The sequence below is a fragment of the Saccostrea echinata genome, unplaced genomic scaffold (genome assembly GCF_033153115.1).
Source record: "Saccostrea echinata isolate AGI-Se365-2 ecotype Australia unplaced genomic scaffold, CSIRO_AGI_Sech_v1 ptg000002l, whole genome shotgun sequence".
NCBI classification, from domain to species: domain Eukaryota; kingdom Metazoa; phylum Mollusca; class Bivalvia; order Ostreida; family Ostreidae; genus Saccostrea; species Saccostrea echinata.
In genome coordinates this window covers 31,343,862-31,361,531 of record NW_026889751.1, presented here as the reverse complement: position 1 = coordinate 31,361,531, position 17,670 = coordinate 31,343,862, and the positions used below count along the sequence as shown (strand labels likewise).

Here is a 17,670-nt window from a genome sequence, read left to right as displayed (position 1 = left end):
TGTGAGCATACTATAGAGAACATCGACCTTTTGCAGAATCATCCTAGAATTAATAAGAATTAATAAGGAGCAGCTCTCAATATATAAGGAGTTATACATTTTGTTATTTTATCTAACTAAACTAAATTTTCATTGAACGTTTTCTTTTGATAAAGTAACAATGTCAGACTAAAATATTTCTTTCAGATAACACTAGGGAAAAAAACGATTTATTTAACTTTATCGATTATTTGCGAGAGCTGAATATGTATATGTCGTAGTCCATAATGCAATTCAACTCATTTAGCCGATAGGTCAGTGTGCAAGTAAGGTAAGAAAATAGCTTTCTCGCATAATCACCAGTGTAAGATTGACTTGTCCGGTGTGAGACAGCAGTGTGAGATTTTTCTGTCTTACACTGTGTATTACTACGCCGCGAACGATAACGTAAACATTCCGTCTTTATATAAAGAAATTGTAACAATGTTAAAAAATATTACATATACTTAAAATGTTGTCATTTAACTTATTAAGATAAACTTATTTTCATTCAAAATATTTTCGTATATTCACTTTTTAAATGGCACTAATTTTAGATCGCGGAAGGATTCTTCTTGAATGAATGTGTACGCTATCGGATAGATAAGTTTTTTAATTCCCAGTTTTTATCTATCTAATTAATTTACATGTACTGAAATTCATTTTATCAGTTTACACTATGTGTAAACCATTTTCAGGTACGCTCTCTCCGTTGGTGTATTTAGACTTTTAATTAGATGGAAAATTAAAAGAATATATTTTTAGCCCTATCATGGCGACGTCATTGACAGGCCATTATTTTGGATAAAATAATGCGAGAAAAATAATCATTCATTACATACCCGTGTGGGAATAGTGAAATTCCACCTCGGGGCCAAGATTCACGGTCTAGGACTCGGCAAAGCCTCGTCCTAGACCGTGAATCTTGTCCCCTTGGTGGAATTTCACTATCCCACACTCGTAGTAATGAATGATTCTATTATTCTCGACCTGTTAAATATCTGCAGACTATATGCTCTACGGTTAGCTGCAGCGTTATGGTCTTATATTTTAGTCTTTGACCATAACGGTCATAGACTAAAATATGAAACTACAACGTTACAGGTCTGCAGCCACTCTACGGTCACACCCTGTTGAGCCGTGTTCAGTTCTGAAACTTCACCTATTATCAAGCACGATGTTCCAATCGCTAGTGGATTTGGTCAATGATTTAATCTACTACATGTTTTCATTTTAGACAAACAAGTGATTCGGGGTCAATTTACGATGTATATACACGGAAACTGAGATTCAGGTACACTGGACATACTCCTGCTCCAAAGTATGAACCATTCAATCCACGAGGAATCACCACAGACAGTCAGAGTCACATCCTTACAGCTGATGATAACAATGACTGTGTCCACATCATAGACCAGGATGGACAGTTCCTCCATTACATAGACTGTGGACTGAGTTATCCCTGCAGACTGTGTACTGATAAAAATGACTGTTTGTTGCTCAACATAGAACCAGACAAGTGAAAAAAATTAATTATCATAAGTGATGTCATTGGAAACAGACTACAAACATCAATGATCTATTGGGTACACAAATGGAGATAATTGTGTTTGCTTACAAGGACACTTTAAAGGAGTATTCTACTTAAGTATAGTAGCGTGGTCCCTTTTTACACCCTTGGTTTACCGGTTAAATATTAGCATACGGTATTATGTTTCTTTTCATTGTGTACAACGAAGTATTTCTAATTAAAACATTGTGTATTTATAATGAATAATTAAACATATCAAAAAATACAAGCCTATTTAAACACCTATCGCACTAAAAAATGCCGGAACATTTTCACCCGATCAACTACGGTTTCTCTATTACATGGAAATGGGTGGAGACATTTAGATTAGATACTATAAAAAGATCTTGGTATGATATTTTTCTTTCAAAGACGAATTATATGTTCAAGATTCACAATCAACTAAAAATACAATTTTCCATTTACAAAACTTTGGCAATAAAAGTTATAACAAGATGAACCAAACAAGTCTATGCTGATCGACATAAAACCGAGTACGTTTCAACTGAGAACTAGCACGTTTACTGGGGGCATTTACCCGTAACGACACAAATCCACGTGGCTTGTTATGATTCTAAACAGGTCATAAAGAGGTTAATCGCATGTAAATGAAGTCAGCGAAGAGAATCAAAATCACAGTACTTTTAATTAGAAAACATAGAGCACAAGGTTGTTCAACAAAGATATTTCCACTCAACCTTTACACATATAATATACACATTATATTTCAAACTCGACTCTGAACAAACCTGTGCTCGGTGTTTACGAAAGCTTTGAAGTGTGTACATGTCACTGATTTCTTTTGATATTCACGAAAATCAAAGGACCCTACCTTAAAAGCACAGCTTTGTATGCTGCCTATATCTTTAGATGATGATTCAAATAATAAAGACATTAGTTAATAATAAAATTTATTTATTTTTTTTAAATTAATAAATGTTCGAAATTTGACGAGTAACCGGTGACCACAGATAAGCCTTATTGAGCCTTGCTCTTTGTCAATTAAAACCATTTCATAATTCACAGAAAATGTGAACAATTGTGATTAAAAAAAGATACCTTCAGGATTAGAGATAGCAATTTAACAAAGATTTTGCTCTTTGTGAAGAGAATGCAAAATAATTAACACAACAGAGATATTTTTTATTTACTGATCACTTTCCAGAATTTTTCAAATTGTATAATCAGTCATTTTCTAATACGAATAATTAAATGGATGTTGACAAATCGGGTCATTTTCCATTACCTTTTTATTCATAACTAGTTTTATGTTGTCTCAGTCTAGCAGAGTATATATAATATAACCTTCACACAAATGTAATTAAAGGGTCACATTCAGTCTCTATTTGCCATCACCTTGAAATATTTAAAAGATTCATAAAATATTAGCCGGAAAACAATCAACTTGGTTTACTAACTGACTAAATACATGTTGTTGTCAAGGAATGTGACCACTAACAAACTTGACATTAATGTTAAGCCTTTTCTGGTATTAATCTTTCAATCTGTATAAATATCTATACAGTCTATGTAGACAATATGTTTTGTATTTTATTAATCATTATCAGTTGTTTTAAAACATTAAAGTCTTTTACAATTTCTCACTCATATTTTTTTACCTTTTCTTGCTCTGAAATGTCCTTGTTTTAGTTTAAAAACTCTGGTGCTGGTAGATCAATAAGTTACAAATGGGAATAAAAAATGGCTGTAAATCTGTCATCCTTCACATTTATCTGAAATTGATTAGGTATCTCTAAAATTACCTTAAATTGGTTACTGTGAAATCATTTTTTTTTTTCGGGGGGGGGGGGGGCTTATTTTCATTGTTTTCATGTTATGAAGAGATCCACATGTGCATCATGTAACATGATTAATATTTCATATCAAAACACATTTCTTCTTCCATGAAATTAAATCCCTTCAAAGGTACATTTTTCAATCAAACCATGAAAATTTTACCCCTTCTATATTTTATCTATGAAATTTGTCTGCAATATATTAATTGTTCTGAATTAATTTAAAACAAATGTATCAAATGAAGAATAATCAAAGACTATAAACAAAAAAATTTAGAAAATTGAATGAAAAAACAAAACCATAATCATAAATACCTGAAGATATCTCCCTGTGTATTTTGGTTTCCAATTGATTTTTTTAATCTTTCATGATTGACTTCAGACTGAAATGCTTTCTGTTGTCTGTTTCTTCATCAATGATCAGAAGTTCCAGCTCACTCTAAAGTAAAAATTACAATACATGTAGGTACATATACAAAGTTAAGCTCTCTTCAAATTTAAGGCTGGTAATTGATGAAGGATAGCTTCTGCACAATAACATTTAACATCTACAAACATAATAGTCAGTTCTTAAAATTCAGTTTAATTTTTTTTTCTTTTTTAGTAACAATGTAACTTCAAAAACAACTTTTTGTTGTTCTTGAAAGGGGGAGCTTCTTTGTGTTACTGCTTCCCCCAACTCCTTTCCAACCAAACATATATCAACCTTGAAACAAAAAATACACTCAGAAAACAATTACTTTCCTGCTATTTAATAAATGCTGTACAATTTACTCTGATAAAATTATATATTATATATAAATCTCTTTTTTAATCATTTTGTTTTTTTTTTTTCTTATATAAATATAGCAACCCGGAAAAAAATATGCCCAGGATACAATTACTTTCATTTCAAATAAACAGCATGATCCATGCTGTACAATTTAATTACTCTGCTACAATTATATATCATATATAAATCTCTTTATCATTTTTTTTTATTCACTTAGAGCATTAAATGGATCTTTGGAAAACTATCTCTGTATCTTTGCTCACAGACATTGATATTTTGTTTTTGTTTTTCTCTTTTTTGTTTTCTTCAACTCGGTTAGTATAGAGAAAGGTTGGAAGAAACATTAAAAATTTTATACAATTCATTAACACAGGCATAAATCAGGTAATCTAACTAGCATTCTTAAAAGCAACTTTAAATACTGCATACCAATAAAAAAAAATCTTGAATTAAATATGTTTGCATGGATGTGTCATTCTTGATTTGAGTTTAATATACTGTAAACCAACTTTTATTTCGCATGCAAGAAATATCCAAGAGTTTCACGACCTACATTAAATTGCGAATAATAATCACAGTGAACCATTTATTTTGCTTTGTATTTGTAGAGAATGTTTTATTACTCACAAAAACAATAGTCACAGATTGATTTTAAACTTGGGAAACGCGAATAAAAGATAATGCGAATAATAGTTTATTATTAGTATACATCTCTGAGTAAACATTTACCTGTACATTTTATCATAATGTTAATATTCATTGTCTTTCAGATCTATGATGGCTTATTATTTATAAGCAGTAATTATCCCAATACATGTGTGTCCATTTTTTGGTTTTCTGTCTTTTTCCTCATCCCTGTCCAAACTCTGTTTGAAGAATGGATCCTCGTCTACACCTGTTGATACATCATCATCACTGAAAGCAGCCTGCTCCTCTGGTTCTTTATCACTCGTCGTCTGTTTAACATAAAAAAGGAGTTATTATTGTTTGGAAGATCACATAGTTGAAGATTTAGACAGGGCGAAATATTTATAATGCATGCAATACAGAGTTCTTTTATATGGAATATTATTTACGGAATCTTTTAAAGTTTCGTTTGAGTTATTGGAATGTAAACCACACAGACTTATCACGTAGACATATTTCGTGAAGCCCGCAAGGGCTTAATGGAAAATATGCCTACGTGCAATTCTTTTAAGGTAGTGTAAACACCAATGAATCTATTTTAACTCATTTCTTAAAAAAGTACGTGAGGAAAAAACAAATAATATCGAGATATTGTCAATAATTAATGATCTTTGTAAGAAAATTAATAAGATGTGACATGTTTTCGTCGTATTTTGTTAAAAAATTGGGGACATTCTATATATTGGTCACTTGGGAGCCTACAGTTTAGGAATGTCAGACACCTCGGTCCAACGACACCTCGGCCCAACGACATCTCGGCCCATTGACACCTCGGCCCCAACGGGTCGGCCCAAGATGAGAGACACCTCGGCTCATGTAAAAGACACCTCGGCACAAACAAAAATGTATTATTTTAAACATATTTATTTAATATATTCTGAAGTATTTTATTCCTATAGGGACTATATGCGACAGATTATGTTATTATTATATTATTATGTATCCATGAAATAAAAAAGAAAATAAATGAATAATCTTCCGAGAGTAAATATTGACGATAATTAAAAAAAAGACTGTCCATCCCAAAGTGCTAATCGTTAAACAAAGAAGACACGGCGCATCTTTGGAGTCTCAAGCGCGTGTCATATGGGGTGGTGACAAGGAGGAGTTAATTACGAGCAGGATAAATTAATCCAATTCATGCAATTGTTGGGTACAAACCACATATCTACCTTGGTTGGTTTAGGGAAATATATATTAATGCTCTAATGTTACGCAACGAAGATCTAACAGGTTAACGTAATTTCTGTCTGTGAGGTTAAGTTGAGTTTATAAATTAAAAAGAAAAAAAATCAAGACATCTCATTGATCAGGACAGAATACCTCAGGACATACGCTTCTGTGCACTGGTTTATACATATAATTATTATATATAGTTAAGTGTACAATACGCCCCTACTACAAAGTGATTTTTAAGTAAAAGAATTCTTAACATTATGAAATGAATAAAGTTGCATTTTCATAAGCAAGAAAATAAATAAATAAATAGACCTCCAATCTTCCACTCAATAGATACAGCAGCTGACATCTATGGTGTCGTTCGTTCAAAAATGTTGAAATTATTTGCCCCTGTTATCGTATACATATCGTCATTATAAACATACATGTACATACATTTATATTACCACAGTGAAAACAGATAATAATTTTGAAAAAAAAATTCTTTGGGCCGAGGTATCTTCAGTATTGGCCGAGGTGTCAATAATTTTGGGCCGACCTGTCAGGGCCGAGGTGTCGTTGGGCCGAGGTGTCTGTCTACCCATTTTAGAATGTGTTTCTGCTATCTAAATGTGATATAAAAGTCTGTTATAAAATGGAGTTACTTTTGATTCATGAATAGTAGAGGACTGATGTTTGGAAATGTATATAAGGAGTCTCCATTCTTTATGTACAATAAAGGTTAAGGTCATATTAAGAGGTCAAAGGTCAAATATTGTGACGTCATCTACTGAATCTGTAAGTTTTTTGCTATTGATCTTTTTTTTAATTGCCAAAATATCTGAAACAACCTGTTCAATTTTCCGTTTTTTGACACATTTTATTTTGTGGTCCATTTCAATCATTATGTTGATTTTTTGTAAAAATGGAAAAGTACATTTTCTCTTAAGAGGACAAAAAGTGTAGCATATTTACATGTGAATTTTCAATTCCGGGGGCATGTATGTTCCATTTTCACAACACATTTTACCCAAATTTACCGGTATCAAAATATTTTACCGAATTTTAGTAACAAAAAGGTTGCCTTTATAAACATCATCACACAAGTTTGCATTTGATCAATTGATATTTTTTAAATAAGGCAAATTCTCAAGTCGAATGTCTGATTTCAGAATCTTCTTACAGGGGTCTGATAGGCCATATTTCAAACAATGTGAGCAAAAATTGTGCGGTTAAATTTCTTTCATATTACATATAAAGAGAGAATTTGTATCCTATAACAAAATTTCATGAAAATTTTGGCCTATCTATTGTGTACTAACTTAATTAACGTTTCTGTAGCCTCCTTGTGACGTCAATTTACCGCAAATTTCTCCACGTATATTTCTTCGCATGAGTATACATGAAAATGACATTGAATTAATTTCAAAGTTAGTTTAGTAAAAAAACACAACAAATGTTAATATTTCTTCATGAACCATTTTCTTCTTTAAATCCCCTTTTCTGTCTATCTTCTACTTTTCTGTTGAAGAAAGATTTTACTTGAGACTAAGAAACGTTTCTTTAAATATCTTATTTCTCCAGAAAGCAATCTTGTGATAAATTAAATTATTTTTAAAAGTAGATGTACTTAATAAGAGCCAAATTTAATAAAAAGTTTCATTTTTTGAAAAATAAATATAGAAATGTATATGAATAAAATGATAAAATAGCGAACAGTAATCATGCTCAAAAGTCTAATTAAACAATGCAGATTGTAGGCAGAGCAAAAAGGGACCTCAGAAAAGAGAGGTCGGATCTGATGTTAACATGGACCGGTCACATCCGTCCATGTGCCCCTTGTTATGATCGAGTAACCCAAAGGTAAGGGTTAGAGGCACAGAAGGTTAATTTTTAAACTGGTACATAAATGTGTCTTGATGAACAAGGCTACAGCCTTGTTAAATGAGACCTGTACATTATGAAATCATCATTGAAAGATATATGTATAGCCTTTAACTTAGATTGGGGCTATAAGTCACGGTCCACTAGTCCGAGGTTCTCTAGTCCGAAGGTTCACTAGTCGTAAGTTAAACAGTTCAAAGTGTCCGGCTCTGTGCAGTTGTTCTATATTGTACCTTAAGTCCCTGAAGTTTGGGGTTGAAATTCGGATCACAAAATACTTAGACTAAAAATTATAAATAGAAATTTGAAACGTCCTTCTTTTATTCATATTCCCACATCTCAACCCTTTCCAATCTGATTGAAATCAGCTGTTAATCAGATTGCAACCCTTTCTTTCTCCACTGTTGACCTATCAAGTTGGCCTTATGGTAGGGCGCTCGCTTTGTGATCGGGAGGCCCGGGTTTGATTCTCGCGATGCGTCAATTCTAAATCGTTAACGTAGGGGAAATCGCTAACATAGATGGGGACTTTTCCTAAGCGAAGCGGCCGGTATAGGGAGTGAAAGTCATGGGTCTTTTGAATGATACCTTGAAAACCGAGGCCCCGTGTCACAGAAGAAAAAAGACCAAATGGAAATATCCAAAATAAATGAAATTCCTTGATCTGCGTATACCTCTATAATTTATTTTAAATATGCTGTATGAACAGCACTGATACATGTATATACATTACAGTTAAACAAAACATTTTTTTTTAGTTAAAGTGACACCGCGACGCACAAACGGGAAAATTGACAGAGAATTTTTCATGACCGTTCAAATTTCGTTCAATTCCTAAAAGTATTAGTTTTCAGAAAATTGCAAGTTTCGGAACCTAAAAAATCTACTTTTATGGAGAAAAAAAAATAATTTTTGCATGGTCCAAGACGAAAATATTGCTTTACTTCTTCCTCCTTATTGTACGCGTGAGCAGAAAAGTTGAAGAAGTTACCATGGTCTCGAGTACCAAAAAAAAATCAATGTCGTTAGACCTAGAATTTTGATACAATCTTCAAAAAGATACATGTATTCCTCACTTTTGCATGCTCCTATTGAATGTTTTTTACAGGTTTATGCTAAAAATAAAAGTGGCGTCACCTTCACATACACTATAACAAACAACCTCTGTTTTTCCTGTACTTATATTGTGCAGTCTTTTCTTGCTTTACAGTGCAGTTAAGTTGTCATGTCTTCTCTATACTCATAATTTTCATAAATCGTTCGCTTTATGATACAAATATCTTTAAAAAAAAACATGATTTTGATTCATTATGTAACTTTAAGGATACATGCTCCACAAACAATATTTTGATGCATGTATTGATATATATTTTTTGACTGAATGGAAATGACATGAATAATAAATCCCTAAAACATAAAAAAAATTGTAAGTTTTCTTTGGAGCTTAGATATAATGATAATCAACAAAGGTATATGTTCCATAAAGCGCTAAGTTTTTTTTAAAGCAATATATATCGCTCCTTGTTATATGTAAACAAAAAGATCGTAACATTTTTTCATCGGACTAGTGAACCTTCGGACTTGTGGGCCTTCGGACTAATGAACCTTCGGACTAGTGGGTAGACCCCTTCTCGGTCCTATAAAAAGGGTCTCCTTCCATATTTGCATTCATTTCTCACACATTAATCTAAAAAAAAGAAAGTGAGTCATTAATCTCAGCTTGCGTATATTTTCTTCGTTTATAGATATTCCAACACAATTGTAAGTATATAGAAATATTTAATGAGAGCTTCAATAAAGAAATAGAAACAATCAATGGTACGAGCTGTCAATGAATAAATTAATGTTGTCTTTAGTAGGTGTTTCTAGAGACTGGTTCTGATATTAAGGATATCTGCTTCTCAGCCAGAACGATGACTCTTAAATTTAAATCTTTACTCGGCACTAAGTTCTATTGAGCAGTAAGGGATCTTTATCGAGCCAACGCCAACCGTGACAGGGGGCTTTGTTTTTTAAGGTCTCATCCGAAGGACCTGCAACTTTCACTTCAAAGTGCCGAGCGCCTGGCGAAGGAACAGTTCCTTCCTATTTTTTATCGACTTAAGTCAGTCGCGGCCAAGATTCAAACTCACGGCCTTCCGATCACGGAGCGAGCGCTCTGACGACTGAGCTACCGTGACGGCGAAATATGAATAAGAAGTTCTAATGTTAATTGATGTGAAAAAAAAACACAACAATTTTATGCTTGTTTATAAAAGATGTATTTGATAGGAAACAAGTCGTCGGGGCTTTCAGTGCTTTCCATTGATGGTTAATGTTGAGTATCCATGGGATTCGGGCAAATAGAATATCGGACCACTGAATTCTACTTTTTACCTAACAGCATTTTCTATAATAACAGAATGGTTCTCTCACAGAGTGGACATCTACCGGCCGCGCAAGACTGCACGGGATGTGGTGGAGATAACACAGGTGACAGAATATAGGATTTAGTGAAAACCTACTTTTATTCTCGAGCAAGAATATCCTCGATCGAGTTTCGTGATCTTCTTTAACTCGGGAATATTTCTCGTTGCGAATCATTGAGGGATCTTTATCGTGCCAACGCCTGCCGTGACACGGGCCTCAGTTTTTAAGGTCTCATCCGAATGACCCGCAACTTTCACTTCAAAGTGCCAAGCTCATGGAGAAGGAACAGTTGCTGCCCATCTTTTGTCGACTTAGGTCAGTCGCGGCCGAGATTCGAACTCACGACCTCCCGATCACGAAGCGAGCGCTCTGACGACTGAGCTACCGTGAACGGTTGGGGGGCGGGGGATTAATTGAACATGGGGAGGGGGGCTAAACCAACTAAAAAAGGTAAGCCACAATTTTCAATGCCTACAGTATATTATGTCTATCTTTGCAAAAATAGTGCATGAGAGGAGGGCTAAGCCCCCCTAGCTCCCCCTCCCCCCAGTTCCGAGGCCTATGATATGAAGCCCGTTTTTTAAAGTACATATACAGTAGTCTGAGGATTCATGACTTGAACAAAATCAAATATGCTTTCATATAATTTGTATTGTATGCATTGGTGGGTTTTGAACTTCATATAAGAATACGGAAAAGTTCTTTAATTATCTTTTTCTTTAGAAAAAAACCAACGCTATGATTAATTCAATTACTTGGCAGGCATACCTATTTGGGGCCACAATAGTTCAAAACTTTATAATAAATATAGGAATATTTAAATAAAATGTGATGATAACGAACAATAAAAGTCAAATAAAACAACACAATTTGTGAGCAGAACCAACACACCGACCTCTGAAAGCAGAGAGGGATCAGAGGGCATGGAGGAGTAAGCATTCTTTGTTGACCGGTCACACCCGCCATGTGCCCCTAGTCATGATCGAGTAAACGGAGAAATCCGTAAACAATTCTTTAAATCATCTTTTTGACAATATGAAGACTACTTTATTAGTTGAGCTTCTAAATATATTGCAAATAAAAGTTTGCAAATAGAATTCCATACTTCTATTCATTTGTCAGAGAGAGAGGGAGGGGGGAGAGAGTAATCTCAGTTTGTGTATTCTTATATGTTTTCAGATATTTAACACAATCGCTACATAATTGTAGCAAAAGACATCGATTTAAATGAGAGCCTCAAAAAATTATTAAGGAGTTAAACAGAAAAAGATCAATGGTTTGAGTTGTCAGTGAACAAATTAATTTTGTTGTTAGTGAGTAATTTCAGAGACTGATTCTGTTATTAAATGGAATATTTTGAAATTTGCATTTTAAGTAAAAATAAAACTGCAAAGCTATGGATTTATTTCATCATTGACGTAAACTTTTTTTTTATTTTGACAAATTATTCAACCAAAGAGAAAACAATGGATCATGAGTTATTATGGAGGAACTAATGTCATCGGTGCTAGGTAGATACAATGTAATATATACACGTTGTAAACTATAATTTGGATTTGCAAAAGCACATAAATTAGCGAAAAATTTGAAAATAGAATTTTTGTCCGTGGAATATCGATTATGTGAAGAAGAGATGAAAGAAATATACATGATAATATATAAATCCCATATGTAATGCTGCATCAACCTGAAAGTTTTCCTTTAAGCAAGGCACATTTTTGTATACAAGCTTTCGTTTCTTTAATTTCCTGTAGTATTTTCAAATACCATTAGAAGGGCGATCTCTAAAACTTACTGAAATGGGAGATGGTATCAGATATTAGAAGTATAATGTGTAGAATTTATGTATTTTTGCAGAGTTATGTCTTTAGAAAATTCTGATCGGAAACTACGAACTATTGCCAATTGTGAGCATACTATGCAAAACACGTACATTTTTGCAGAATTTTGCGATTTGCCAATACGTAGAATTATAATAAAGAGCAGCAATCAATATATAAATAGTTATATATTTTGTATTTTTATACCCTCTTTAAAAGTTAGGGTATATAATGATGGGTGTCCTTCCGTAGGTCTGCAACACTTATGGGTACTAATTTCTTATCTGTAAGTCTTCTTATACCACAGAATAAAATTTAAAGAGACTCTCAGAAAAAAATGACTTTACCATTGTTAAAGTCATTTTTTTTTTCTATTGGAAATTCCAATGTCTATCATTACAAAACTAAATATATCGGAATTTCACATAAAATGGTAGTATGTGATAAAAATTTTGTAAAGTCTCATTGAATTAAACTGATGGTATAGGAGGAGTTGCCCATGTTTGGCTATTGAAAACCCCAGATATATGTCCGATCAAAACATAAAAAAGGAGGTGCTCAACGACAATTTATAATGAGGATTTTCTGAGAGTCTCTTTAAATTTTAGGATATAATTTCAATATGGAATTAAAACCAAAGTACTTAAGAATCTTGATCATTGAATTATGATGAACACGAATGCGCACGTGTAAACAGGTAATGACCGTAGAGCATATTTTGCAGATATTTAAATACCCTTACATGTAACTTCCAGGTGAGGATATAAATAAACACTAGATAAATAACAAGGATATGACAGTACATACGGCCGCCATTACTGAAATAAGGTAATGAATTTTCTTAGAAATTATATACATTATAGAATTTTCTTCATTTTTTTTTCAATATTTTTACAATCAATAACTGTAATTTGTCTGTTACACAGAATACTTGTCTTGTATATTTTTGGCATGATTATATCTTAATTTTTTTTTTCAACTTTCGGTTTTGCAAATTGTCAAACAGGGTTTTCTGAAGTTCCCAATCCCCTGTACATATCGTCGATCTGATTGCTGTTGGCGGCAGTATGCACCTTCCCCTCTTCATGATATTGTCGTCCATCGATAAGTATTGTCGCCATCGAGTCTTATTGCACATGTACACATTGTTTAACACCCCCACCCCCCACCCCCCGTTTGAAAGTAGGATTAGTTAAAATTGTTTTGTGTTAAATCACAAAGACTAGTCAGGGACACACTGTTGGTGTTTTGGGACAACCCCCTTCCTTCCCCACCCTTACTGTACCCTAGGGGTTCTTCGATTTTTATAAAGAAAATATCTTTATTTGATACATTCACAAAGTATTATAATTAAAATCCAAAATATAACATAAAACTAACCTTTTGAAAAAAAAAAATCACAATCACTGACACTAGCGTCTTTAGACGGATTCTAGCTTGTCACCTTTGCAGCATAAAACTCTGTAATGCAAAATAAAAAAATGCTTTTTTTGTTCTGAAAAAAAGGCCAGCTTTTATTCAACTGAAAGCTATGGAAAGTCATAGGGGACCCCCATGTCATGTTCTATATATTTCATTTTAAATCAATCCTGGCCGGTCAGGATGGCAATCATGACCATGGCAAGATTTCAAGCATGACCAAGCCATGATTTTTATAATGTTAACCAAGTCCGGATTGATAACATGGCCAAGTCAAGATAACACATATGGTCATCCTATCTTGGCCGGGCCATGATCAATGTTCAAGTCAGGATTGATAACATGGCCAAGTCAGGATTGATAACATGGCCAATGATAACATGACCATCCTATCTTGGCCGGGTCATAATTCAATCTTGACCAAGTCAGGATTGATAACATGGCCAAGTCAAGATTGATAACATGACCATCCTATCTTGGTCGGTCATCATGGTTCAATCTTAACCAAATCATAACATAGTCATCCTACCTTGACCGGGTCAAGATTCAATGTTGACCGAGTCAGGATTGACAACAAATGGCCATCCTATCTTGGTCGGCCAGGATTGCATTGCGCCAGGATATATTACTTAAAAAACGCAGCCAAGATATCCTGGCCAAGTCATGATGTCTTTCTTCAAAAGCAGCCAAGATTTCTTCAAGCGTCAATCCTGGCCTAGTCGGGATAACATTGCGCCAGGATGTATGATTTCGAAACGCAGTCATGATTTATTTAAGCGTCAATCCTGGCCAAGTCATGATGTATTTTTTCAAACGCAGTCAAGATTTTAGGTCATGATTGCATTGCGCCAGGATGTATTACTTCCAAACACAGTCATGATTCGCTTTAGTATGATAATATGCAAGCGCTTCCCTAACACCAAAAAACCGCTAAACTGTGTATTGCCTTGGTTTCCAGCCTTCCCATTCGTCTCAGCTGACAAGCAAGTTAAGTGCAGGTGATTTTTCCCTTGTAATTGTAAAAATGAATAGCTTAGTTTGCTGTTCTAAATATGTATTTTACGTAATGTTTCTTTGGAATAAATTGTATGAACTGCATTCCTTCTAGTTTTCTTCGAGGAAATTCGAATTTGTCTATCGACACATTTGTATACAATTTAAATAAATGGCTCTTTAATTTTCTATGCAGTTACGAACAAGAAGGAATATGGTATTTTATTTGCATTTAGAATCAAGTTGTTTGACAATACATTCAAAGGAAATTCGCTTACTCTCATTCAAATACAGAACTTTGGGGCTAAATTGAAAAGGGGGGCTTCATCCTACAGACCTACAGACCTACTACATAATATTTTTGCAATTTAAATTTAAACGTATCATTTATATTTTTTTCTTTTTAGTACCAATTGCAGGTAACAGCGATTTGTGTGTACTGACCATCAACAAAACGGCAGATCCATACCAAGACTGGTTATAGATATGTAGGTAGGTTTTTTTACTTCTTGTAATTTTGGTCAAATATATTAAATTTGAATGTTAATCATGTCTTTTTATGAAAAAAATGCTTTTAACTTATGTTGAGTATATTCATAATTAACATATTCATTTAAGAAAATAATTTGTAGCAAACAATGTTTGTTTGACTTCTTGTATTGAAAAAAAATATATCGTTTCTTGAAAATTTGAATATACATGTACATGTATCCTTTTATATTATTTGCAGATATACATGTATATGACAAATGCATGTATATTAAAAAATGAATCAACTGCTGATCCCTCTTCTTTTTTTTCTTTTCTTCATTAAAAAAAATAACTTTCACACTTACAAGTAAATTTTGTACTGTTGTAAGAACAAAAGTACTAAGAAATTCGTGTATAAATATGTATATGTGTTTATATATATATATATATATATATATATATATATATATATATATATATATATATATATATATATATATATATATATAAAGTTTGCTTTGTACACTTGTGAAAGCTAATAAAAAAAAATGAATTAACTGTTAATAGGTTTTTAGATTGACACATGCTGACTGGGGACTATGGGTGTGGAAAACCATTTTGCAGTAATTAGGAATGTGCAGCTGAAAGGGGTACACTTCATTTACAAGCATTTCAAATTTATAATTGTCTATCTACTTTCTATTTGTTTAACAAAAAGGAAATCAGCAATCATGCATAATGGTATTACTTATACAGACATATTCTATGTTTTCCGATGTCAAGGTCAAAGATCAAAGGCCAAGACTGATGTCAGTTTGAAAGAAACCAATCTGTGTATTGGATTTGCAAGACAAAAGATGATGAATTAAATAATTAATTAATCAGTTTCAAGTCCAAAGGTCAGTAAAGTAAAACACGCTTAATGTGAACATGCTTACAACTGATGCTTATAGCGAATTGATTTTCAGTGTCCTTGGCTTTAAATAACATTGTGAACTTGGCAGATATATGAAATAATGTTTGTAATGAAGCAAAATTAGTTATCCCAGGTACTTCTTCATTATAATTGTGTTTTACTGTAATCAGTTAATAACTTGCATCGAATTTCATAATTTTTTAATTTACATATTAAGTTACAAGATGATAATCATTACAAGTTTCTATTTGTGTTTCTAATCATGCATTGTTTCTTCTTATTCTAAGATCGAAAAGCACCATTTAGGTCAAGGTCAACTCCAAATATTGGTTAAAATCTAATTTGTACCAACAACAATCCAGAAGAGGGCAGTCTTAATAGGACACCCATAAAAGAGCTAAACAGGTATAGTTTATCAAGTTCAGAAGTTTGTACATTTTGTTCAAATTGGAGTTTAAAATCAGATGGGATCCAAAATATTTTTAAAAACTTTTTAAAAATATTTTTTTGTCAATTTTTGCTCTAAACTTTGAAATATGCAATGAAATGTATTAATTTTTTTTCAGAGCTCTGTAATAAACGACACCTTTACCAGCTGAAGAATCACCGCTCATCTGTTGAGAGTATTTTTTTGTTTGGCCTACATAGATGTTGATGTTTAAAGAAAGAGATCTTCACTGAATTATTTTTACATAGAAATTAATCTTCTCAGCTTAAGCTGTAAGCTCAAGAGAGCTTTTCTGATTATCCATCGTGCAGCATCTGTTTGTCTCTAAACTGTAATCATTTCAGATTTCTTCCTGAGAACCACTGGTTCCCCCTTCGAAGAGATTATCAAGTAGGGCAAAAATGGGGTGGGGGAGAGGTTATTTAAAAATCTTCTTCTCAAGAACCTCTTGGCCAAAAAGATGAAAGGTTTATGACAAAGGATAGTGTGAATTCTAAAATTTTCAAATCGTGGCGACCATGGATTGCATAGGTCCACAGATTGGGATTTAACTTTAACATGAAATATATAGGAATTCAAATTTTTTTTTTGATGTAGCATAGATTTTGAATTTATCATTAAATCAAAGCACAAGTTTTACATATGAATTGATTAGTCGAGCATCCTCAGGGTAGTGCAAAATTAACTTCATTTGAATCATGGAATCGTAATGGGGGATCCAAGTTTCGCTGGGGAATAAAGAAAAAATTAACAATCTTTTTTTCAGGAACAGTAGGACCAAGACTAATTATGATGCATTTGGCCAAGTGTAAAAACTATACAGGAAGAAATTGTTATCATAAAAATGAAGAAATATTTTTTTTTATTTTAGATATTCTGAAGAAAACAGGTCCAAAATAACTCAGGTGAGCTATGTGGCACATATTCCTTCGTTTATTATATATGTGCAAAGAGTATTGTTTTGTCTCCCAGGCAAATACTATGTAGTATGAAAAACTTTTATTCTTGCATTTTAGTATTGTTTTTAATCTTCAAAGGTCCTTGATACAAGAAAGCAATAAATTAGAGTAATATTTGTCTGTGTTATAGATAATATGCATTTTACATATTATTATACAACATTTTACCTTGGGGATTTGCTATCACTAACATGTAACTTTGTATATGTAATTAAAAACTGAAACTGAACTTTTAAAGAAATGCAAAAAGAGTTAAAGCATATGTCTTGTGTTGTATTTTCTGAAAAAAGACACACGTTAACCATGTAGAATAAAAAAAAAACTACATGTAATTAGAGGCCCAAGGACCT

At 33.0% G+C, this 17,670-nt stretch overlaps 1 long non-coding RNA gene across 1 annotated transcript; it reads left to right on the top strand.

Moving 5' to 3' along the window:
* The first annotated feature begins 15,828 nt into the window (after positions 1-15,828).
* On the top strand, positions 15,829-17,403 carry LOC133177747 (uncharacterized). The gene is made up of 3 exons (XR_009719820.1): positions 15,829-15,896; positions 16,201-16,318; positions 16,480-17,403. It is a non-coding gene; the product is annotated as an uncharacterized LOC133177747 (long non-coding RNA).
* Positions 17,404-17,670: the final 267 nt, after the last annotated feature.